Source organism: Peromyscus leucopus, chromosome 4 (genome assembly GCF_004664715.2).
Source record: "Peromyscus leucopus breed LL Stock chromosome 4, UCI_PerLeu_2.1, whole genome shotgun sequence".
NCBI lineage: Eukaryota > Metazoa > Chordata > Mammalia > Rodentia > Cricetidae > Peromyscus > Peromyscus leucopus.
Window position 1 is genome coordinate 114440433 of NC_051066.1, and position 25926 is coordinate 114466358.

General features: G+C 37.4%; 1 long non-coding RNA gene across 3 annotated transcripts in view; it reads right to left on the reverse strand.

The window, feature by feature from the left end:
- LOC119087897 overlaps positions 1-25926 on the reverse strand; it is a 155653-nt gene that overhangs the window by 43556 nt on the left and 86171 nt on the right. For 2 of the 3 annotated variants that reach the window (XR_005091413.1, XR_005091412.1), the window contains exons 3-4: positions 4158-4393; positions 3256-3521 (exon numbers count right to left, since the gene is read on the reverse strand). This is a non-coding gene — a long non-coding RNA (uncharacterized LOC119087897). The remainder of the gene's footprint in view (positions 1-3255; positions 3522-4157; positions 4394-25926) is intronic. The other variant, XR_005091414.1, reaches the window with a different exon arrangement.

The window sequence follows — 25926 nt, forward strand, 5'->3', positions numbered from 1 at the left end:
AAAGGAGAAAGGAGAGATAGGAAAGATGCCATCCACCGTCCAGGGAGCAGCATGTAATGGCACACAGGTAAAGCCACGGAACACATGGTGACATATAGAGAAATAGAAATGGACTGAGCTTAATTTTAGAGCTAGCTAGCAAGAAGCCTGCCACATGCCATGCAATTGGTAATTAATATAAACCTCTAAATAACTATTTTATAAGCAGCTGTAGGACCACGAGCCTGCAGAACTGGAAAAACTTTCCAACTGCATTGGATATTCAGACTAGGAGAAGATGGAATTTTGTTTGCATTTCGTTGATGGCTAGTGAGATTGAATTTTTTATATAATCATTAGCTATTTGTATTTAATGTCTTAAGACTTGATTGCCCACATCAGTTTTTCATTTATTGAATTTTTAATGTTTTTGTATTCTAGATATTACTCCTCTATCAGATATATAATTAGCAAAGATTTTCCTCTGTTCTGTAGGTGATCTCAATTAGCTATTTCCTTTCCTTCCTGCACAGTAAAAGCTGTACAGTTTCATGAGGTCCTGTTTATCAATTGCAGCCATTATTTCATGAGCAACTTGGGTCCCTTTCAGAAAGTCCTTGCCTGTGCCTGTACATTGAAGTGTACTCTGCTTTATCTACTAGCAGTTAGTATATGAGTACCAAGTCTTACTTTACAGTCTTTTGAAGTTTTCTATATGTACATATCCAGTTTTTATATCAGCATATGCTAAAGCACTTATATTTTCTCTAATGTGTATTTTTACCTCTCTGTAAAAAAAAAAGTTAGCTACAACTATGTGTGTTTACATTTGTATATTTTATTCTGTCCCATGTATATACATGTGACAATACCATTCTGATTCTTATTATGACTTTGTAGTAATAAATTAAAAATAAAAATAAAATGAGAAGTGCCACTACACCTTCCATCTTGAGTCAACTATAAGTTATTATAGTGACACTACAAAGACAGTAATATTGCTTTGTGTATTGCAACTTGGATTAAAGCTCGCTGTGCATATGCTATGATGTACAGTCTGTGTGTGTGTGTGTGTGTGTGTGTGTGTGTGTGTGTGTACATGTGAATGTAAAGAATAATCTATGTGGGGGAAGTATATGCACTAGGAGAGATGGTAAACCACACCTATTTTTAGTAGTTCTTTAAAAATTTAGTACAAGATACATTTTAAAATTTTATTTATGATCATGTATGTATGGGTGTAACACAAAATTTAAAAGGTCTTGTTTAAAAAAAAAAAAAAAAACAGAGCCTGATAACAGGGTGGGTGCTGAAAAATCAGAGACACGAAGGAACAAGTCACCTCTTACCTCTAGGACTCCTCAGCCTAAACAGCTTTCCTCAGCTAAAATACTTTAGTTCCTGTCTCCTTACACATTATATACCTTTCTCTGACTATTCATATCATTTCCTGTCTCATCTTTCCTAGTGCTGGGATTAAAGGCATGTGGCTCCCAAGTATTGGGATTAAAAGTGTGTGCCACCACTGCCTGGTTTCCATGTTTAATCTAGTGGCTCCTTCTGTTCTCTGATCTTCAGGTAAATTTTATTAGGGTGCACAATATATCACCACATATAGGTATCCATGGAGGCCAGAAGAGGATGTTGACTCCCTTGGAAATGAAGTTATAGGTGGTTGATGAATGCTGGGAACCAAATATGTGTCTTCTTCAAGATTTGTAAGTGCTCTTAACCACTGAACAATCCTCCAGGTCCCATTGTAAGGGTATTTTAATCATATTCTTCGCCTCCTCCAATTCCTCCAAGATCCATCCCTCTCTTTCATACTCATCTAACATTGCATCATGCTCTTTTCTTTCTTTTAATAAGTCATTAAGTCAAATTTGTCCTACTCACATACTCTTGGATACATGGCCTTCCACTGGAGTCTGATTGCCCTACCAGAGGTCACACTCTTAAAGAACACTGACTCTCCCTCTTCCAGCAGCTATCAGTTGTCCACAGGTTCCTGACGAGGAGTAGGACTTAATGTCCACCTCCCCTTTCCAGGATACATGCCGTGTATTTTAAAGATTTACATAAAAAACATAATATGTCTCAATAATTTTACATGTATCATATGTTGAAAAATACCTAACACATATTGAGGTGAGAAAAATACACTATTTATTTGAAATTCAGTTATTCTTAGTTTTTCATGTTGTGAGAATACATTTAAAATTATATATTACTGAAAGTTTTATTTTCTATTTCTTGAGTTACCATTTGGCTGTCTTATTAGTTAGAATAAGACATTAGAATTAGAATAATTATGCTATTACCTATTTCCTTTTTGCCTTCCCACACTTTTTCATTTAACCAAACACATTAATATATGTATTTGGATTTATTTTTTAGAAACTGTGATGCTGTTAGTTATTGTGGGTCTGTTTCTCTTGTTTATGCTGACTCTCTCTCATGATGGGAGACTGAATACAGCAGATAACCTCCATGTCTCCTCTCTGTGTCGTTTATTTTCCTAGCGCTTACTGTGTTTTCTCACGTGTTGGAGCCCCAGGCTTTTTCTCCTGCTATCCTTTAAAACCTTGACTTGAGCAAATATGCATGTCTCTCAGGCAAACTTTCTTTCCATCACTTTAAAATTCCCTATATATAAGCTTTTCTCTTGTTCCTTTCTTATTTCTCATTATTCCATAAGGACAAAAATATGTGAGAGATTAGAAAAGAGAAGCAAAGAGGGACAATGGGTGTATGTGTGTGTGTGTGTGTGTGTGTGAGAGAGAGAGAGAGAGAGAGAGAGAGAGAGAGAGAGAGAGAGAGATATGAAGGGGTGTGGGTGAATGACAATGATTTTAACACTTAAATTATCATAAGGGATAAAAATAAAAATTCTATGGCATTAAAAACCTTGTTATTAAGCAGTATTTAATGATACATGAAAGTGTCCAACATATTACTAAAAAGAAAGCAATTAGCCACACCTGTAAAGCAGGATCTTAATTTTGCAAAAATTATAAAATTTTGTTTTCACCTAAAAACACAAGAAATTAATTGCATCTTTTTTTCCTTCTTTTCTTTCATTTTTCTTGTCTGTACTTTCTGTAAGATTCTCACTTTTAGTTTATAAAATGCACAAAAATTATGTTAAAAGTAAAGGGAGAAAAGCAGGAGCCAGGAAACATTTTTCATCCACCCACCTGCACTCTTTGTCACATCTCAGACTATTAGTATCATAGGGAAAACTGGGGAAAATGAAATTGCTCCATTAATGCTCACCAAGGAAAGTCCTCAGCCAAGTGGGCCCAGCACTGCTCCACCTCCCATACGTGCTGGCTGCCATCCAGTGGAGAATGTGAATGCATCCAGGACAAAGCCCTTGTCTCTCCTCCAGTGGCTTTTGTGGTGCAGGGTTAAGCTGCCTTCTCCTGAGCAGCGAAATGCAGGTATTGAAGAGATATAACATCACTCTTCATGTCCTCTAAGACTTGCAGTTCTTCAGTTCCTCAGAATGATTGACAATGCAATTTCACAAGGCATGAGATCTAGAGGAGGAAGGACATGCAATTGTGCATTTTACTGATTCACATTGTTTGTACATATATTATTAGAAAGAATGCATCATTTTTAAACCTAGCACAGTACATCTACAGCTATGATTTTTACATGAGATAACTAAAATAAGCATTAGATAGAGAAGAGAGGAGAGAGAGATTGAGAAAGAGAGAGTGAGGGTAGGGAGGAAGAGAAAAAGAAATGAGAGGAGAGGAGAGGAGAGGAGAGGAGAGGAGAGGAGAGGAGAGGAGAGGAGAGGAGAGGAGAGGAGAGGAGAGGAGAGGCTGTATATAAGAAGGCTTTCAGAATTTTCTCTTTGGATTTGTAAGTAGAAGTACCTACCTTAAGGTATTGCCATTTAACACATGGTGCATGTACCAGGAGAAGCTGCACTTCCTAGGAGCTTGCTAGTAATTCAGAATCTCAGGCCCTATACCATACCAACATTATTAAGTTCACTAAGGAGCTATGGTGAGTCTTTTGAACACTAGCAGGCAGAATCTATTTAAAAGCACTTAAAAATAATAACAAACAATCAAGGTTCAAATAAAAAAGATTAGAAGGCAATTGTTTTCCTCTGACAGCAATCCCTTGTGTGAAAGAGATGTTTATTCTGAACCCCTTACCTAGCAGCAACAATTAAATGTGGGGACTCTTGAGAGCATCTACAAACAGGGGTCACGACTGCATGTAAGCAGCCTGGTCCATCCCTGCCATCCTTCCACAGTTAAACTCCAGGAAAGAAGTTTTTGTTCAGTTTCTGCTTTCATCCTCTTTGAAGAGATGTGGCTTTGAACTGGCAGTGTCGCTGTTGGGAATGTTTTGTTCCTGCCTTCAATGGTGATGTCCTCTTTGTAACTCTCTGAAATAGTCCAAAAGTGGGACATAGCTATCAGAAATGCAAGCCAACTAGAAGCTCTCCTCTGAGCAGGATTTTCCCAACTTAATCTTTTAAAAATGCATTGCCATGTTATATGATCTTGTAAGCATCCTTTAAAGAATGATGATTGCTTGAACACAAAAACGTTTTTGTCACCACAGATAAGGTAGACTCCAAAAAAACACAACAACAACCAACACTCAAAAGCATAACCTGCCCCTTTAGAATCTTCTTTCTTAGGACCATCCACTACTAAGGACAGACACACCCATTAATCCAACTTTTGAGGAATATTATTAATTGCTGACAATGTCATAGGAAGGTTTAAAGGTACAACCTCCCATCAACACTTAACTCTCCTATTTCCTAATCCCTAAGAATACTGCATTGAATAATACACTGACTTCCTCCATGATAGCAGTTCTTCACAGATGAAGTCTTGGCCAGTTTGGGTTGTTTATAACAGAATTTCATAGACTGTGCGCTTTAAACAATAAATATTTATTTTTCCACAGTTAAGAATGCCTGGAAGCCCAAAGTTGGGATGCTAGTGGGCCCAGTTTCTGATAGGGGTCCTTTTACAAATGTGCAGATGGTGTTGTCTTTTTTTTTTTAACTGAAATGATGACTAAAAAAAAATCATTTCTCACCAGCTTCTTCCTCTAATGGCACTAATTCCTGGGGGCACCATTCCCCTGACCTAAGTATCTCCCAAGACCCCCACTTCTTAATACCATGTTCATTGGAGCATGGGATATCAACAAATGAATTGAGAACCAAAAGTATTCAGACTATAACAGAGGTTGTATTACAAATATATTTCCAATATATTGCCAAAAGTCTTCATACATAAAATCTCAGTGGCATAATACAAAGCAGTCATTGCTCACACATCAGGAGGCAGCTAGGGATCTGCTGCAAGGCTGTATGGCTTCTGGCTAGGCTTATTCTTTTGGTTATGTGCCAAATGTCTGTCTATTGATCCAGATCAAGCTCCATTGGGATGACTGAACATCTCAACTCTCCTTCATGCATTCATCATGTTCCAGCAGGCCACTTCGGGCATGTTTTCACAGAGAAACAAAGCCACAGGAAAGCGTAAAGCCTAGTTGCAGGCTTCAAAGCCTCAAACTGAAATTTCTGCTTCTATTGACCAGGTACATGGGCAAGTCGAGAAACACAAGACACATCTGTTATATAGTAAACAAAATTCTTGAGGGTATCTATTAACAGGAGTCAGGGCTCATTTAAGTAGAGGGAAAGATCAGGGTCATATTGACAGCTAATATATTATTTTCCTCATCCAATTCATCATAAATCCTGTCAATTCTACCTTAGAAATACTTTCCACAGCTGTCATATTTTCTTTTGTGACTACAACTAGAGTACCCTGTCTTGCCTACAGACCTCTCTTCCTCAGTCCCTCCCTTCTTCTTCTTCTTCTTCTTCTTCTTCTTCTTCTTCTTCTTCTTCTTCTTCTTCTTCTTCTTCTTCTTCTTCTTCTTCTTCTTCTTCTTCTTCTTCTTTCTCTCTCTCTCTCTCTCTCTCTCTCTCTCTCTCTCTCTCTCTCTCTCTCTCTCTCTCTCTCTCTCTCTCTCTTTGTGTGTAGGCTAGAAGTTGAGATTGGTTGGGTGCCTTACTCAATAGTGTTCCACTCTATTATTTTGTTCCTTTGTGACAGGACTTCTCATTGAAACAGGGCCTCATTGGTTCTACTACATTGGCTGACCAGCAAACACCAGGAATCCTCCTGTCTCAGCCTCACCAGCACTAGGATTATGGGCACTTATTGTGGCACACAGCTTTTTTACGTGGTTACTGTGATCCAAAGTCATATTCTCATGTTTGTACAGCAAACATTTTTCTGACTTAACTAAATTTCCAGCCCCAAGCCTCTTAACTATTCTGTCCACATCTTTCTTATCCCTTGCTCTTCAGACCATTCTCAATATAGCACCAAGAATTTCTTTTTCTTTTACAAAGAAACCCTGGTCTTGCTGCTTTTTTTGTTTTGTTTGTTTGTTTGTTTAAACTGTCTTAATGGTTTCCTTCTCGTCTCATAGTAAAAGGAGCTGTACTGAATACAGAGCACAAGGCCCTGCCCATTGTTGGGACTACCTTTCTCCCAGCCTCCTTTAGCTACAAGTCCTCTGCCTCACCCCATGCTTGCCTCCTTTCACTCTCTGGTGCTATACTTCTCTCCAGGAGACTAATGCTTACGTGCATTCCTCTGCCTCATTTAGAGTTTCTGTAGTTCAATTCCATAAAATCACCAATTCAGTGTCACTTCTGACATTCTCTCATTCACTTGTCACTATAATAGGTTATACATTTATGATCTCAAAACTGCTTGTAATTTTCCATCATTGCCTGTGATTTTCCATCACTGTTAATAATGGACAATTACCAATGTTACTAATTGACAAATATCCACTTCCTACTAAAAATAAAAATTTCCATCATATCAGAGGTCATGCCTGGTCATTGTAATTTCCTAAAACTTTTGTCAAACTGCATAAAAAAATTTATTCTGCTCTCTTTAATTTTGAACACATGGTTTCTTATATTTTAAGTGCTTTACTATAGTCAGTGATGCTGCAGACCCAAGTTCCTTGAAAGGGCATTCTAAATAAATGTAGCAAAATAGCAATTATTTCTGTCTTACAATTTACCAGCCAAATCCTTTCTTTTCTCACATATGCCTTGCTCAAGGGTATGAAACTATGAAACAGGTTAGCCAGATTGATGATAAAATTATTCCTCTAGGGCTTGTGTTTATTTCTTGGTCATTTCTTTGACAACTCCCTACATTTTCTGTAAAGTGAAGGTGTATATTAAAGTTTGCAGTGTGCAAAGCAGCTGTTAGATCTGTATCTGAGAAATAAAGACTGCCTGCACGTTCAACATGGATACTATTGCTCTCCTGTACATAAACTCAAATTATAATGGGTTCTTAAAAACGTGCATGCAATTACATTTAACAGTGATTTGATTTCTACTTTTCGAGCAACAGTTTCCCATTTTCTTATTTTCCAGCCCCTTACAACCACCATTCTGCTCTGCTTCTCTTGGTTTGGCTGAAGGGCGGTGGGGGGGGGGGGAAGGGTGCAGACAGAGAGACAGGGAAATGGAGAAAGAGAGAACATGCAGTATTTTTTCTCCTCTGTCTTAGAGTCACCTTCTAAGTTACTCCTTTGTTAATGGACACTTAGATGTTACCATGTCTTAATAATTGTAAATGGGACTGTTGATTCCCCTTTCAAATGATGACTTCTCTTCCTTCAGCTATATGCTCAGAAACTATAACTATATTACTAGATCAAACAATAGTTATATTTCCAATATTTTAAGGATACTGCATCCTGTTACATTTCTTCTAACGCTATTTCCACTTCCCTTTTCTCCACACTCTCCCAACACCAATGCTTTTTACTTGTCCTTTTCATAACAGTAATCCCAGCAAGTGTGAACTATTACTTCCTTTTGGATTGGATTTGCATTTCTCAGGGCATTTGTGAATTCACACACTTCTTGGTGACCTGTATGTCTGATTGGGAAAATGTCTACATGAGTCCTTCCTTTAGTTTTTAATATAATTATTTCCTTTTCACTACTGAGTCGTATGGAGTTCTTATTTACTTTGGATTTTAAAGACTTATCTTTAGATTCAGGCCTACAAACATTATTCTACTATTCTCCGGGCTTTCCTTTCCTATTGTTGATTGGCTCATTTGCTGTTCTGAAGCTTTAAGTTTTATGTGGCCACACTCATTTATTTTTGCTTTTTATTGTTTGCTCTTTGGGTGTTATTATTAAGACCAATGTCAAAGATCACTTTCCTCGGTGTTTCCTTTTAAGAGTTTTGCAGTGTGTAGTATTTATATCTTTATCTTCAATCCATTTGGTGTTGATTTATATGACACAAAGTGATGGGGCTGAGGTTAAGGTTCAAATTCACCCTCCGACATGTAAATAACCAGTTTTCTCTGTGTTTTTATTGAAACAATCATTGTGTCTCCACTGTGTTCTTATATCTCTTATCATATGTAAACTGATCATATATGAATAGTTTTAACTTCCATGCCATGGGTATTTGCATCTATTTTACATTAATATCATATTCTAATTACTATAATTTAAAAACTACTGTACTATATCTTGAAAGTAGGAAGTAAACGATGGTTTATTCTTCTTTATCAGGATTTTTGCTTTGCTCTCTGGAGTCTTTCATGGTTCTCTATATATTTTAGAATAATTTTGTTGTATTTTTGTGGCAGATTCTCTTGAAATTTGATGGGGATTACACTGAATCAATAGGTTCCCTTAGGTAGTATGGACAACTTAATAAATTCATTTTTTTGCTCATGAGTATATCTTTCCATTTATATGTGATTCCTTGGGTTATTTTATCAATGTCATTTATAGGTGTATATATATACCTTGGTTAAATTATTCTTAACTATTTTATTCTTCTTAATGCTGTAGTGGATGATATGATTTACTTCATTTTTAGATAATTTGCTTTTAGTGCACAGAGTGTAAAATAGTTTTTGTATGCTTTTCTTTTATTCTAGACATTTACTAAGTTCATTCATATATATGTATATATTTACATATATAAATATATCCATGTCATCTGCAAAGAGTAATAATTTTATTTATTCTGCTGTGGGATGTTCTGTATGTCCTGTGGGAGCCCTTCTTGGGTTCTTTGTGGCGTTACCCAGCAGGTCCGTATAGAGGATGATTAGGACCATGGGCCTGAGTGCAGGTGTTTGAGATGGTCTGCACTTGGCTGTGCTGGGGGATGGTCTGTATGTCAAGATGTTCTGATTGATCAATAAATAAAACCTGATCGGCTGTGGCTAGGCAGGAAGGATAGGCGGGACTAACAGAGAGGAGAAATAAAAGAACAGAAAGGCAGAAGGACTGTGCTGCAGCCGCCGCCATGACCAGCAGCATGTGAAGACGCCAGTAAGCCACCAGCCACGTGGCAAGGTATAGACTTATGGAAATGGATTAATTTAAGCTATAAGAAGAGTTAGCAAGAAGCCTGCCACGGCCATACAGTTTGTAAGCAATATAAGTCTCTGTGTTTACTTGGTTGGGTCTGAGCGGCTGTGGGACTGGCGGGTGACAGAGATTTGTCCTGACTGTGGGCAAGGCCGGAAAAACTCAAGCTACATTATTCCTTTTCTAATATAGATGTTTTTCCCTCATTTTGTGTTCTACCTCTTCTATTTAGGATTTCTATAACTGTGCTTAATAGAAGGAATGAGAAATGGCATCTCTGATGTATTTTTAATGATAAGGAAAATATTTTGGCCTTTTCTGATTAGGTATGATGTTACTTGAACACTTGTAATATATAGCCTATATTATGCCAAGATACATTTCTTTTATAAACAATTTTGGAAAGTTTTTATCATGGAAAAGCATTGAATTTTGGCAAATGCTTTGCTTTTGTTTATTGAGAAGAGGTGATTTTTTAATTTGTTAGTTCTTTGTTCTGTTATTGTGGAGTTCCACATTTATTTATTTATTTATTTATTTATTTATTTATTTATTTATACCATCCTTGAACCCCAGGGCCAGATACTACTTTTTCATAGTATATAATCCTTTTTTATATGCTTCTGAATTTTATTTGCTAGTATTTTATTGAGGATTTTTGTGTCTGTGTGCTCTTAAAAGATGTTAGTCTATAACTTTTCGTAAGTGTCTTTATCTCTTTTTGGTCTCAATACAATACTAATCTTACAATGTATTATTGAATTTCTTCAAATATATGAGAATTATCATTCTATCTGTAGTGTTTAGAAGAATTTATCATGAAAGCCATCAGATCTTGAGTTTTCCTTTGGCAAGAGAATTTCATTACTGAATTGCTGATTAAATCTCATTATCAGTATATTCAGAATGTTATTTTCCTCACAATGCAGTTTGTCAGATTCTATGTTATCACTACCTGGGGGACCAGCCTCCAGACAGCTCAGGGCTCAAATGGAAATCCACAGCATTGGTATATACTAGACTTTTCTATCTGAGGGGATTGGGGAAAAAGACACTCACACACTGTCTTGATGGTTTCCTTCAGACCTTTTCTTTATTTTTATTTTGCATTTTCTATTCTTTATTTTCTTGGTGATTTCCTTCTCTCATTTTTTATGTTTTCCTTCTAACTCTATCTTTAGTCTGATTTTGCCTTTCTAGCACCTTCTAACATTCTCATTCTTGATTTTTCCTTCTAACTCTCTCATTCCTGATGTTTTCCTTCTGTCCCATTTTAACTCTCTCTATGCTTTCTCTTACAGCTTATATACTCAGAAAAATATTTCAGGCAATATAAAAACTACAAGTGGTTACATTCTGTGTTTCAAGTGAATGATTACAATGAATATAAAACAAACAGTAAAAAAAAAGTATGTTTTCCATATCCCTTACATGATTAAACATTTTACATATTGCAGATGAAAAAGGAATTATCCCAGGAACCCACGTACATTCACACCCAAACAACTTGTTATAGATTGACCATGTGGTCAAGCAAAGTATTCTTCTCAGTCAGTTCTTTCACTGGTAGACTGCATTTTGCAGTTACAAAGAAAGGGCCAATTGCTTTATAACTTGTCTGGAAGGCTAATCTTATAAGGAATCTTAAAGGAACCACAAACTTAAACTTTGATACATGAAAAAAATCATCTTCATAATAATCTACTGGTAAAAGTGCCCAGTAGAATGGGATGTTTCCATAAAATAAACAAACTACATTACAGGTAATGGAGATTTCCACATGCATTCATACCATGCTAGATACCAGAGAAAGATATCAGCAGCAAACATGTAAAGGCACAGCAGAAGCAAATATATTCCAGGGTCTATGGTCTAAAGGCCTCGCCTGTTCAAGATTGACCCATCAAAGAGTTTCCTCCTGGAGGACTGACACCTTGAACTTCAATTGCCACCTGTTGCTCCTCTGACAGGGCCACCAGCACTATGATTCTAGCCATTTATCCATTTCTTCTTGTTCACACAATCTTGAACATATAGCTGGCAGTAAAAAACAGTAGAATCCTTTATATGAGTTCTAGGAGTCTATAAGATAACATCAAGACTACAGTTAAAAATATGATATTTTATATTTTACATTTATGACTGAATGGATTTTAAATGTTCACTCCAAAATTTGAAGTGACTTGACCAACTGACTGTGATAATTACAATGTATAATATATGAAATTGTCATTTTGTATATTGTCTAAGTTATTGTTCAATTGCTGTGAGGAGACACCATGACCAAGGCATCCTATAATGGAAATCATTTAATTAAAAGGCTTGCTTACAGTTTCAGGGGTTTAGTCCTTTATAATCATGGACATCTTTGGTCCCTGAGGCTGCTCAACTCAGGGACAATGGTGGCAGGCTCATGTGGTGCTGGAGAAGTACATCAAAGCTACATCCCAATCCATAAGATAAAGGAGAACTAGATCTATCATGACCTTTTGAAACCTCAAAGCCCACTCCTGAAACATACTTTCTCCAGCAAGGCCACACCTACTCCAACAAGGTCACACCTCCTAATCTTTCTCAATAGTGCCAGTCCCTGATAACTGATAACTAAGTATTCAAATTTATGAATCTAGGGGGCCCATTCTTATTCAAACCATCACAAATATTATATATAATCTTTTCAATTGTCTAAATAAAGCTGAAAATTGAGCTGTGATTTGGTATGATCAAATATTAAATATTCTAGAAATTAACTTCAAATATTTCTATGTATTCATCTGATGAGCCCATGTAAACATATCATTCTATAAACATCACCCATTACAATCATGAATCACTTCCAATTTTACCCTTTTGTTTAATGCATCTGTTCTTAGATAGCTGCAGAAGGAACATCCCTACAGAATGTGGGAAGAGTTCTCCCTCTCAGCTGGATTGACCTGATTTGGACCCATGATTTGAACTGTAATAATAGAGGTCTTCCCAGAGGTAATTTGTAATTAGGCCACAATGATGTGAAGCTGTATGCAGCCATAATGTCAGGTGAATTCTAGTACTGATGCTCCTGATTCTGAAAGGTCTGTGTAGGCTAATGAACAAATTAAAAGAAGTCGGTCTGGAAAAAAAAAGAAAGAAAATGAAAGAAAGAATATGGTCATAGGATCAGTGAGCTGTAACTGCAAAAGAGGCAAGAAGAGAAAGCATAAGGGAACAAGGATAGCATCTATGGTCCCCGAGGCTGCTCAGCTCAGGCCAAGGCCTAGTAAAGCCCATATGAACATTCTGCCATACATTCTGAAAGAATTCCTTAAATTCATGTAATAAATTTTGTTAGTTATATAATTAATATAATCTTCACAAAATACAAATAAATAAATTCAAGCCACCATAGAGATTTGTTCAAGAAAAATGAAGAGTCCAGAAAACATGGGCTAGACCAAAGGATGCTGTTTGGAGTAATGTCCTTCAGGCACACACAGGACATTAAGTAGGGTGAGTAAATTAACAGCATGCTCTAAAGTAAGGTGAAATGCTCTGTTCTGCAGGGATGCTCATTAAGATCAGAAAGTAGGCAACTCAGAGTCTTCTCTAAAACCAACCATCTCTACTAGGCTCCTCTCTTCTCAAACATCAGGCCAGCTGAACTGCTTAGAAGAAGCAAAGACCATCAGAACTGTCAGGAGGAGGCAGAAACCAACCAAACTGCTTGGAAAAAGCTTAGACCAATTGAGTTACCTGGTAAGGACACTCTCTGGCCTGTTGAACTGTCTGTAGGATGTGCAGTGCACTTATGGAAGGTCTCCAGCTTCCATAAGTTGTCACCTCTGTTGGGGTAGGCTTTTGCTGATGCAGCTGTCTTTGAGTCATTTCTGCTTCTGAATGTTACCCCTTACCAATATTTCTGCAAGTAACCACAGTAAAACTCATTGGTTTACCAAGATGGGCTTTGGTGGTACCCTGAATTTGGTCTGACATCAGTTTCCTATCTGAGGTGAGCAGGCAGATATTTGTTCAAGTCTCCCCAGGAATAGTGTCATATAGTACATGGATGGTTGCATTGTTATAACAATACTAGAGGAGTAGACAAAGAGTCAAAAATAGCAAAGAAAAAGACTCCTTGATGTCGTTTGAGTATTTATCATACTACCCTTGTTTTGATCCCTTTGACATATTGCAAATACAGAATACCCTTCCAGCTCTCCTTTGAAAGAGCCCCCAAAGTGTACTAAGAGCAAAAGTTGGCTTCCATTAGCTTTTTGTTCCAGTCCTCTATGGTCAGCGCACATCAGCTAACACTGCCTGCTAAACATCACTAGCTGCCAGGAACCTTAAAGAGAATAAGAAAGCGAAGCCATAAATGCTTCTCAAGTTCAGCCTAAATGGCTGTCGCCTCCATTGGGATGAATACACCTCGGGATAATACAAATTATGAAGATTCGATTCTGCTTTCAGATGCAACTCCTGGGAATTATTGCTTAGTCTACAATGTAGCTTTTTAAAGGCAGAACTAGATGTAAACCAAAACTAGCTGCAGGCCCTGGGTGATATGAAATAAACAAGAGAGTGGCAAAATCCCTCAGAAAAAAAAGCAGTAACATGGCAACTTTGTCTTTAGTGTAAAAATGTAAAGGTGTGACACAGTTAATATTCCAGGTATGGTGACAAGGGTTACTATAGCAACAACTGCTACTTCTTGTGCCTCAAACCATGTACTATAGAATGCAATTATATCATAAGCAGCACATTGTAGAACCTTCTTTCTTCAAAGGGGTTTGCAAGTTTAGTGACCCAAAAGAATCATCTGGAAACCTTGAGAATGCTGATACTGAGCTCCAACATCAGTGAGTCTAACTAAAGCCAGGCTAAAATAAGGCTTGAGACTTGGGGCATCTTTTCGAAGGTCCCAGTTTACTTTATTGCATATGCCTTCGAACGGTGGTTCTTCCTAATGCTGCGACCTTTCAGTACAGTTCCTCATGTTGAATTGACACCCCTCCCAACCATAAAATTATTTTTGTTGCTACTTCATATCTGTAATTTTGCTACTGTTGTGAATTGTAATGTAAATATTTTTAGAGATAGAGTTTTGCCAAGGGAGTCGTGCCCCACATTTTGAGAACTAATACCGTAGGACAAGGACTTAGGTGCCTAGGAAATTCTTAGCTCATGTAACCAATGTATTGTTTTAAGCATTTCATCTATGTGGCAGATTTTGCCAGGTACAATGATCAAGAGGAAGTGGACTTTGGTGCCAGAGAAAAAGAAAATTGTCCCTGGAATTGCAACCACCACCAAGTTAAGCCACTATAAAGAAACATCTGGTATAAGAAATGATGAATCCCAAGCTAGGCTAATTTAGATCATATTTTCCTAAGCCCTTTAAAACCTTGTTCAGTTATGCTCTTCTCAAATCACTGTCTCCTCTCTGTCTAGATCACTTCTTCTAATAGCATAGCCCAGCTCCCTCTTGAATGTGACCTCCAGTACAGATTCCTTGCCTTCTGTCACAATTTCACTTCTTGCCTTATTTGCCTTCTCTTCCACTCTTCACTGTGGTGACACCTTCGTATTATCACAGTAAAGATCATTTTGTAATGTATCCCTTGGATTTCTGATGAAATAATATTATGTAACATGATCCAAAGTCTCTGTGGATGATGAAAAGAGGCTCTCTTTATGAATTGTACATCTGTAGGATTTTGGGAACCCCTGCATCACAGGCTTGCTTCACATCTCTACCAGCTTCCTTTATTATGGAACAGGTAGCTGCCTAGAGTAGACAGCCTTTTCACTAGTGTTAGATGAAGCTGCACAGAATCAGTCACAGCATGCAGGCATAAAGCCTGTACATGTGACAACTGTGCTAATTCTATTGGTCAAAGCCAACCATATCGTTGGGCCCAAGGTCAATGATGCAGTATTTCATGGCAGGTGTTACAATTATGTATCAAAAGTCTAGAGTTGTAGTCCTATGTATGTGAATAGTAAAAATTGGGAAGAACAGAATACCATTTGTTCCATTACCACCTCTTGTATCTTTTATTGTATCACAATTAACAAAGAAAAGTCCAGGTCCTATGTAACTTCTCTGTACCCATTCTTAAATAGCTGTACACTAAGAAACAGAACTGGATGAATGATCCTATTTTATATTCATGGCACCTCCCCTCAAGTGCAACCTCAGTGATACCTGAGAGTTCTGTAATTGCCTAATTTCTTTCTGCTCCCTCCCCCTCCTTCTCTTTCTTGTCATGAAACAACTATGTCACACTTCCTCATTTTAATCAGCACAGTAATACATGGCTACTTCATCTTTCTCTATGAGTAACTTCTTCAGTGAGGAAATAGAAAGAGATCCTCTATCTTTCATAGTATCCACTTCACCTATGGCTCTGAATGGTGCTCTGCCTCTCCTGTTTTCATGCTCTGTACTCAAGTTAGCACTAGACTTCATCATCACTTGGCCCCTCCAGCAATGAACTCTGCCAGATATTTGTCTCTATCCTGTATCTCATATTCTCCCTTTTCATAATCATTCTTGACACTATAATAAACATTGTTACTAAATATATTTCACCACCATCAAATCTCCTTTTAGGCCTATTTCCCTCCACCCTGTTGTATCATTTTTTTTCCTAACCTTTCTATAGTAAATCTTTAAAAACTTCAACCTTTTCATTGTCTTTTTTCTTGTTCAGGCATTGTACTTTATCAAGCCACTAAAATCACACTCATCAGCCGGGCGGTGGTGGCGCACGCCTTTAGTCCCAGCACTTGGGAGGCAGAGGCAGGCGGATCTTTGTGAGTTCGAGGCCAGCCTGGGCTACCAAGTGAGTTCCAGGAAAGGCGGAAAGTCGCAAAGCTACACAGAGAAACCCTGTCTCGAAAAACCAAAAAAAAAAAAAAAAAAAAAAAAACCAATAAAATCACACTCATCAAGATTATGCGTGACCTTTAAGTTGACAAACACAACCAACACTGAGTTCTCATTCATAAACTCATTGAGTCTATTTGAACCGAAGGACCTTTGCTGAGTCACTTTGATGCCTGGAAAGTTGGATGTCATTGAAAAGGGTGGAAGCCCTGTTTCCTCAGGTGGGCTTTAATTTGAGAATAAAGGCACCAGATATGGTCATAAAACTTTCAGTGAGTCATCGGCTTTCAGATTCTTGTCTCACAAATTCTGAGAACAAAATTCATGTACCACAGTGGGATAACTTTTAGAAGAGGTATTTTATTTTAGGAATAAATAATGTGGGTATAATGTTAGCAAGAGCATGTTCCAGAAAATAGGGTACCACTGAGTTGTTTGTCTGGGAATTTTTCACAGGACTAATGTCAAACACTGGGATAAAATATTGGAGGTAGCCAGGCTAGTTTGCACAACCATGAGATATCCAGGTGATTCCTCTCGATTCTGATAATAAGATCATCTATAGCTTTCAGATATAAGGTTGCTTATTTAGGAGAAGAAATAACAAGGAATCACAAACCAGAACTCTGTTCTGGCATTTCTGGCTTCCAGCAAGGACTTTCTTGAAACTGCTGCTTTAGGATCCTTGCCCTTCTTAACTAGTATCTCTATCTCTTGTTCTTACCACATTTATTTTTAAAATGGCTTCTGACACATTGCGTTTCCTATGTTTCCTCCTACCTTGTGATCTCAATTCAGTACTCAAGATCACTATTAACTCTTCTATTACATAACACAAATTTTAAACCCTGGCTATTCAAAGCAGCTTATGTTCTGAGGACCAATAGCATTGGCATCACGTTGGGAGATGGTTAAAACTCACAGACCTGCTACAACACAATCTGCATTTTAACAAGATCCTCAGGTGGTGTTTATGTACTCTCAAACTGTGTTAATGTTGCTGCCAGCTGACTCAACTGAGTAGTACTCTAACTGCTCCACATAGAAGAAATCATTCTTCAGGGAGTTCTAAATTATCTAACACCAGTTCATCAGCACTTCTACTCTTTTCTACTGAACTCTCACCCCACATGTCAGATTTCAATCTTGTTACTTACTCTTAATTGTTCTTTGACATTGGTCTACCTCAGGCTGAGAGCTCTGGTTTGGGGTTACTCCAACTATAAGATCACTGGCTCAATTTAATGATAAGTCTCTTAGTGACTGTAAATCTACTTGTGATGACAGTTTTGAAAAACATCCAACTATGCTTATTTAGAGTTCTGTTCCCTGCCACCAGGATACTGTGGAAGCATACACATGTTATTCATGGTATATCTAACAAAATTTGACAAACTGGGGTAATGGTGGATCAGATAGTTTTCATTTTCAAGGAAGGAATGTGTGTTGATCTCACAATTTCTAACATTCTAGTCTTCCTTGTGGAATAGAAGGATGAAAAATGGAAAGCAGAAGTACAGCATACCTCACCTCATGTTTCTTTTTTATTTATATTTTAGTTTATTTTGGAATAAACTGTAGTGTATTATCTCAAGGGCATTCATTATTCATTGTAAACCATTATGTCGTTGTTAAGAATACATTTTCAAGTTTACCTGAAAGCAATTATCTCTCTTAAGGACACTGAACTAAGTTCTTTCCTAATCTGTATGGGAAATTGAAAACAAAATGTGATTCATAGTTACGGAGTAGGAGTAGAGGAGTTTCCTTTTATATTTGTGTGTTTTTAACTCACTTTCTCTGTCTTCTGTGTCTTCTTTCCCACCTGAGAAATAAAGACTGCTTAAGTTATATTAAATACTATAATTTTAATAAGAAGCATCAGTTCCTACTTTGCCTATATCATCAGTACTGGTTTACAGAAAATACATCATGAATATTGGAAATATACTCATTCCTCATTATTGTTCTGGAAGTTTCCTTTACATAGTAGAATTCATTGAATAGGATGAGAACACAGAAGTGCATGGGACATGTGCCCTGCCTTCATATGCACCACATATGAAGAACATTAGTATCATAGAGATGAATTTTCTCTTATGGGAGAAAATCAGAGGCATATAAGAAGACTTTTAAAGATCCATGCAATGGAGTGAAAGAAAAAAAGACAATTTGAGAAAATGGTCAAGAGAATCTCATATAAGAAAGTAATTTTTAGGCTAAAATGTAGAGATGGGTAGAATTTGAAAATAATAGCACCACTCACATGAGGAATTCTATAAAAAAGAAATGAACTTATTTTTAAGGAATAATAGAAAAAGAGCAATAAAATATTAATACATTTCTATGCTGGGAATAATTTCATTTACATTATTCCATGGAGACATTGGTCAGGTCAATAGCTAGAAAAAAACCAAAGAAGAGAAAAGGAAGTTAAATCATAGGAATATTTCTTACTCATTGAAACAGTGGAGGAATAAGACAGATTTACTAATTTTCTTTATATATATATGTATATATATGTTTTTTAAATGAAAATATATTTTTTTTCTCACATAGTATATCTTGATTATGGTTTTCTCTTCCTCTACTCCTCCCAGTTCCTCCCCACCTCCCCTTCCATCTGGGTCCACTCCCTTTCTATCTATCATTAGAAAATAACAGGCTTCAAATGATAGTAATAAAATATAACAAAATAAAATAAGATAAAACAAAAACTATCATATTGACATTGGACAAGACAAACCCACAGAAGGAAAGATCCCAGGAGAAGGAACAAGAATCAGAGACCCACTAGTTGGTTTACACAGGAATCCCATAAAAACACTGAATTGAAAGCCGTAATATAAATGCAGAAGACCTGATGGAGACCTGTGCATGCTGCTTCAGTCTTTGTTTGCCCATATGAGCTTTGCTCATGTTAACTTCGAGGGCCTTGTTTTCTTGATGTCCTCTGTTGCCTACAGTTCTCACATTCTTCCCTCGTTCTTTTCTGAGGGGTTAGTTACATGAGCTCTGATGAAGGAAGGGATTTGATGGAGGCATTTGATTTAGGGCTGAGTGTTCCAAGGTATCTTACCCTCTGAATAATGTCTGGCTGTGGGTCTCTGTATTTATTCCCATATGCTGCAGGAGGAAGCTTCTTTGCTGATGGCTGAACAAGGCACTGATCTATGAGTACAGTAGAATGTCAGTAGGAGCTATTTTATTGCTATGTTCTTCTAGTAGAACAATCATATTTGGTTTTAAACTAGGTGTCTGAGCTAGCTAATCTCAGATTTTTGGTCACCCGAGCAGTGTCATGTATGGGTTCCAACTTGTGGAGTGGGCCTTAAGTCACAGCAAACATTGGTTGATCACTCCCACAAGCTTTGTGCCACCATCGCCCTAGCATATCTTGTAGGCAGAACACCATTGTTGAACAAAGGGTTTGTTTATAATTTGGTTGGTGTTTTGTGTTTGTTTATTTTTGTTTTGTTTTGTTTTGTTTTAGTGTCATACAGGGTACTTTCCCATTCCAAAGACACTGAAACATCCGGGTGAAGCTCAGTATAGCAACAGTTCAACTTCTCCATATTCAAAGAGTTGGGTAGGTATTGTCTTCAGCAATAAGGCATTGCAGTCAGTTTATGGAGAACAACCTATTGTTTTGGAAAAAGCCTGGGTTGTTTGGGGATTCCCAAGGGACCCCTTTGGCCAACAACTCATTTAGATGTAATCCAATCCCTGTACTGGAAGCTTTATTTGATGTCAAGAGATGGCCAGTTTACTTTTATTTCATTAATTTTGTGTGTGCAATCTATATATGTCAGGGTTCATGTGTGGAGATCAGAAGATAACTTTCAGAAGTCACCTTTGTCCTTCCATTGTGGGTTCTGGGCATTGAGCTAAGGTTATCAAAAAGTGCTGCAAACACTGTTATCTGCTGAGCTATCTCACTGACCCAGTAATTTCATTTTTAATGGCATAAAATATTCTTTTAGTACTGAGCAACCTGCTGACCAGTGACAAAAAAAGGGTGACTTGTGTGAGTTGTCTCTTGTTCTATGGTAGTTTCCTGATCTCTGTAGATCATTCCATGTCAGAACATTTTTCTTCTCTTTCACTGTCATGCAGAACTTTAAAAAGACGTTTTCTACATCTCTGATACTCTTCCACATAGTTTAGCTTCTTTGTAGTCTGTGTCTGTGTTCTTTATGACTTTGAGACTTCTCCAATATTTACGTTTTCTCCACTCCATTCATTAAATCAGCCCTAATTACTTTAATCAATATGAAGAAAATATAGCTTTAGCATTGACTGGGAAAATAGTTTAAGAGCATTAAAAAATTATTTTTCCTTATATCCCTAGTGAAGTTTCCAAAACTGAAGCAGGAAGGAAACTATTGGTCAAGAAGAATGTGAAGGCACAACTTACCAATGCAAGTAGTATATTCTTACTAAAGTAAAAGTACTTCTTTAGAGAAGCAGTTATAAGAGAAAAAAAAAGACTTCTAGTAATGGCACTAACATATTAATTGAAGAATTTTCTGGAAATTTGCATCTTTCAGGAGAAACTAAGTTTTGACTGATAAAGAATTCATGTAAACTCACATTTTATACTTTAATTTGTGTAGTTATGATTTATGATATATAAAACACACACATCTCTTAAATTCATTTTGTTTTTCAGATAAAAATAATCTAATGCTAAAAACAAATTGATTCTTTCCAAAGCCTCCAAATGCATTTATCTCTTTCTTCTTATAATATGGGACTTTTTGAGGGCAGGAGGCAGATGATGCTGAAAACAAAATCGCATCTCGGCAGCTGGACATTCTTCCCTTTGCTCCTATTAATGATTAAGCATTTCCTTGCAGCAGAGAACGAGTCTGAAGTTGGCATTTAATTGACAATGTAAACATTTTGAATAAAAACAAGAACCTGTGTGGGAATAAAAATGCCCTCCAGGAGCATATTGCATTTATCATCTCAGGAGGAGGCCATATCCATGCCTATTTTCAGAAGGAAAGGGTCTGAGGCCACATATGATGAATAAACTGCTCTTTTCTAGCTGATAGTGTCTAAATGGAGCTCAGTACAACAGTTTGTGTTTCCCTTTCAAGACAGCATGAAAATCTTTATCAGCTTATTTTGTTTGTTCATTCATAGCTACTTTATATATACTACATATATGCCTTTCTATTCAAAACTTGTATCATGCTGGGCGGTGGTGGTGCACACCTTTAATCCCAGCACTTGGGAGGCAGAGGCAGGTGGATCTTTGTGAGTTCGAGGCCAGCCTGGTCTCCAAAGTGAGTTCCAGGAAAGGCGCAAAGCTACACAGAGAAACCCTGTCTTGAAGAAAAAAAAAAAACCAAACAAATTTGTATCATTGCCTGTAGTGGTGAAGTCTGACCTCTCCTACCATCAATTCTGTCATACGATTCACACCTCAGTTGCTTTCCTAAGGTGTGTGTGGGAGGGAAAAGGAAGCCTCACCTGTGTTTAAGTAGCGACAAGTTTAGCAATGTTTTCAAGGTCACACTCACGGTGCTCCTTAGGACACAGATTGAAGGTTTTTTGCATTTGTGAAATGCTACATCCACAAAAAGGAATGGTGTCAAAGAGGAAACTACCTTATTTGTCTAAAATCTTGATTAGTTTGAAATGTCTGCTGCTGGCAGTTTGAAAGATGTTTCCAATAAATGAAAAGTTCCAGGCTCTACTCTGAAACTTGCCTGCAGCCCAGAACTTTTAATATTTATAGGGCATGACCTCCAACTGTCAATGATGGCTTATTTTCCACAGTGCTATTCTGGGGCAAATGTCAGTTGCCCGAGGAGCCAAGAACACATTAGGCTTTGGATTCAATATTGTGCTTGCAGTAGAAGGAGAGTTTTACCTGCATGGGAACAGCCATCACTTTCACCAAAAATGGACCACTTGGGCTTTGTCAGGAACTAGTGATGATACCAGGGCTTTATAGCCTTCCAACTATCAGAACTTTTTCCATTCAAGAGAACAGCCTCATCACTTATAAAAGTGGCATTTTGGGAACATGAAGACACAAGCATTATGATGATATAAATAGTTGGGGAAAATAAAACTGAAGGGGAAAGTGTTCATGAAGAATATTTTTGAAGTCCTCAGTAATGTAACTTCTTTGTTTAAAATGAAGAATGTTCATGTTTGAAGAAAGTACCCAGACTTTTTAAAAGGAAGAATGACCTGAAAAGAGGATGGAGATTTTTTGTTAAACCAAACACAAAATATCAAGGCCTATAGCAATCTTGACAAGATGTAAGATCTAGAAATCAATATAAATCCCCAGAGTCTTTACTCTGAGTATTCCATGGATATTTTTAGTTTATTCTGCCCAGAGTGTTTTTAAATAATGAATATATATTTGCAGATTTTATGAAAGTGAAGAAACTTATTATAAGATAGTTCAGTAGTTCTCAACCTTTCTAATGCTGCAATCCTTTAATACCATCCATCATGTTGTGGTGACCCCCAACCATAAAATTATTTTTGTTGCTACTTCATAACCTTAATTTTGTTATTGTTATGAATCATAATGTAAATATATTATATGCAGATATCTGATATATGGCCCCTGTGAAAGGGTCATTAGACACCTCCCAAATGGGTTGAGACCTACTGATTGAGAACCGCTGGCACAGTTTCTTCTTTAGAAAGTTTGGACTAAATTGATGAGAATGAAAAATATAAATAAGCAGTTAGCAGTTTAGTCTCATGTGGATTGTGGATTTTGCTGCACCCTACAGTGAGAGGCAGTGCTACAGTTAAAATGTTTTTTCCCCCAAAGCATGAGTTAGTCTTATCCCCAGTGCAACACTGTTAAGAAGCAAGACCTTTGAGAGGTGATCGGACTGTGTGATTTCATCCTCATGAGCAGATTAAAGCTGATTATAAAAGGGCTTGAGGCTGCAACTCGGTCTCTTATTTCCTATTCACATGCTGTCTCAGTCCTCTGCCTTCCACCATGAGATGAAAGAGAAGAAATATGCAGTATGTCAGCCATGGACTTTTCATCCTCTTGAACTGTGAGAAAGTCAGTTATTTTCCTAGTAAATTATGCAGTCTTTGGCACACTGTTACAGCAACGTAAAAAATTATTTACCAGTCATCAAAACCCACACTGTTATTCCATCATGGCCATTTTGATCAAACAACAAATGTTGGTACTGAAATGAGAACTTTCATTCAACAAATCCTTAGTAAGAGCCTACCATGTGCCTCTTTGCCTTAGGCATACAGGATATACCAATGCTCACAGAAGTTCAGAGGCCTCTGCACTCATTAGATTATCTTCAGATAAGGAAGGGGGCAACACTTGAATAAACAAATAAGTCATAATGAAAATCAATTGTTAGTTGAGGTTGGAAAGCAATTTTAAAAAGTGGTATTTGAAGAAAAAAAGCACTTAAAAAAGATAAGACAGACAGCCAAGCAGCTAACTTAAAGAACACTGGTAGAGGACAAGGAGGTTGCATGAGTATAGTCTGTATTTGAGGAGGAACCAGGAGACCTCATGTGCTGGAACTGGACTGAGTGAGGGAGAGGTTTCACAAAAACCATGGAAGGAGAATAGAGCATTTTATAGAAGATTTGCCTGCCACTTTCTAACTCTCTTTGTCTAACTTAAACTGTGAAAGGTTTTCTTAGCTGAGAATGAGCCATATTAAGACCAGATTAAGGTGATTAAGCCATATTAAAGTGACCAATTACTAGGGTTTTCCAACAATCCAGACAAGAAGAAGGGGCCAATAACTGAATGATAATAGCATAGGTCAAGAAAAGGGGTCAGATTCTGACAATGTTTTCAATGCTGAAAAACAAAATTCATCTCTCACCTGATTGAAAGTAGGAATGAAAACAGCCAACAAGAATACCTAGAAGACTTTACTCCTGGGCAGTGGAAGGATGCTGTTAATGTTAAATGAAACATAACTAGCTGTGCAAAGGGCAGGTCTGAAGAGAAAACAGCTGTTAAATCACAGCTCCACAGAGACTGGGATGTCCTAGACATCCAAGTAAAGATAGAGGCAATCTGGAAACAGAAGATCAGGTATAAGATTTAACTCACGGCCATGAGCACAGTGTGGGTACTGAAATGCAGAGACAAGTATTTTAAGTATCTCAGTTACCAACTATTACAGAGGGATTGGGGAATGTAGAGAAGCTGAAATTTAATAGCACCTCTTTCATGTCTGAGTTGGGCTAGCCTTAGCCAATTTTCTCTCTGTAAGCTTTCATAAACCAATTAATAAAATGAGGTATCTGGATTTGAGTTTCCCCAAAGCAGAGCTTGAAATAGGGCATATGAGAAAGCAGGACTGGGCCAGCAAGATGCTAGGAAAGGTGGTGGTTTCAGCCAGACATGATGTGCATCCCTGCAGCTAGAGTGACAATACAGAATTTGTCTCATCTGGTGACAAAGGACCCCATAAATATCACATGTGACATATATGCCACTCAGATTCACTGTGAAAATTAGGGCAGTACAGTGACTCACGTTACAGCTCATCTGTGAAAGTTTCTGGCCTTCTCTCTTTACAATTATAACATTTAATAAGTGTGTCTTCTCTCTCCTCTCTCTCTCTCTCTCTCTCTCTCTCTCTCTCTCTCTCTCTCTCTCTCTCTGTCTCTCTCTCTCTCTCTCTCTCTCTCTCTCTCTCTCTCTCTCTCTCTCTCTGTGTGTGTGTGTGTGTGTGTGTGTGTGTGTGTGTGTGTGCATTAGGCCTATGTGTGTAAGCTGATGTACAAACATGCAGAGCTCAGAGGACATAGTATGCCTTCACTCTCCATATGACTTTTAAAAATGCATTTATTTATTGTGTGTATGGGGACACATGCATGTGGAGGTCAGAGAACAACTTATAGGACTTGGTCTCTACTTCCACTGTGTAAATCCCAGGGATCAAACTCAATTTGCCAAGTGAGTCATCTCACTGGCCCTCTCTGCCTTGGTTTTTAAAATAGGGGCTCATTGGAAACTTTAATCTCATCTTTTAAGCTTGGCTGGATATCCTATGGATATCCATATGGGGCCTGTCTTTGTCCATCCCTGGGATTACAGGCATCTATGGCCATGCCCAGCTTTTAGGAGGGTGCTGGGGAATCAAATTCAAGCCTCTTGCTTAGATGGTAGGTACTCTTACCCACTGAGTCATCTCTCCAGGCTCTCTGTTTTCTTGATCAATAAATGGTTTCCTGGATTCACTATTACTCATATATACACACATTATATATTATTGCTGATTATATATATAGGATATGTATGCATATGTACAGGTATATATATTTTCTAGTAGAATTTCCATATAGAGCTTATTATCCACACATTATACAACACAACCCACATCTTCACCAATGAAACTACAAGCATCTTTCTCTTTACAAAAACTAAGGTTGGTGAAATGTTTGCTTCTCCACTCCTGAGAAGAGCACATTCCTTCCACAAGCAAACATCTACTGGACATTTAAAACCATTTTGTTTTCCTGTAGGAACTCTGATTCTAAGCAAAATAAATTAAAGGAACATGAACATATGGAGAAGAAATACATTCTAATTTTTTCTATATTATTTGTCTAGAAATCTAGCATTTAATTATTACATTAAAAA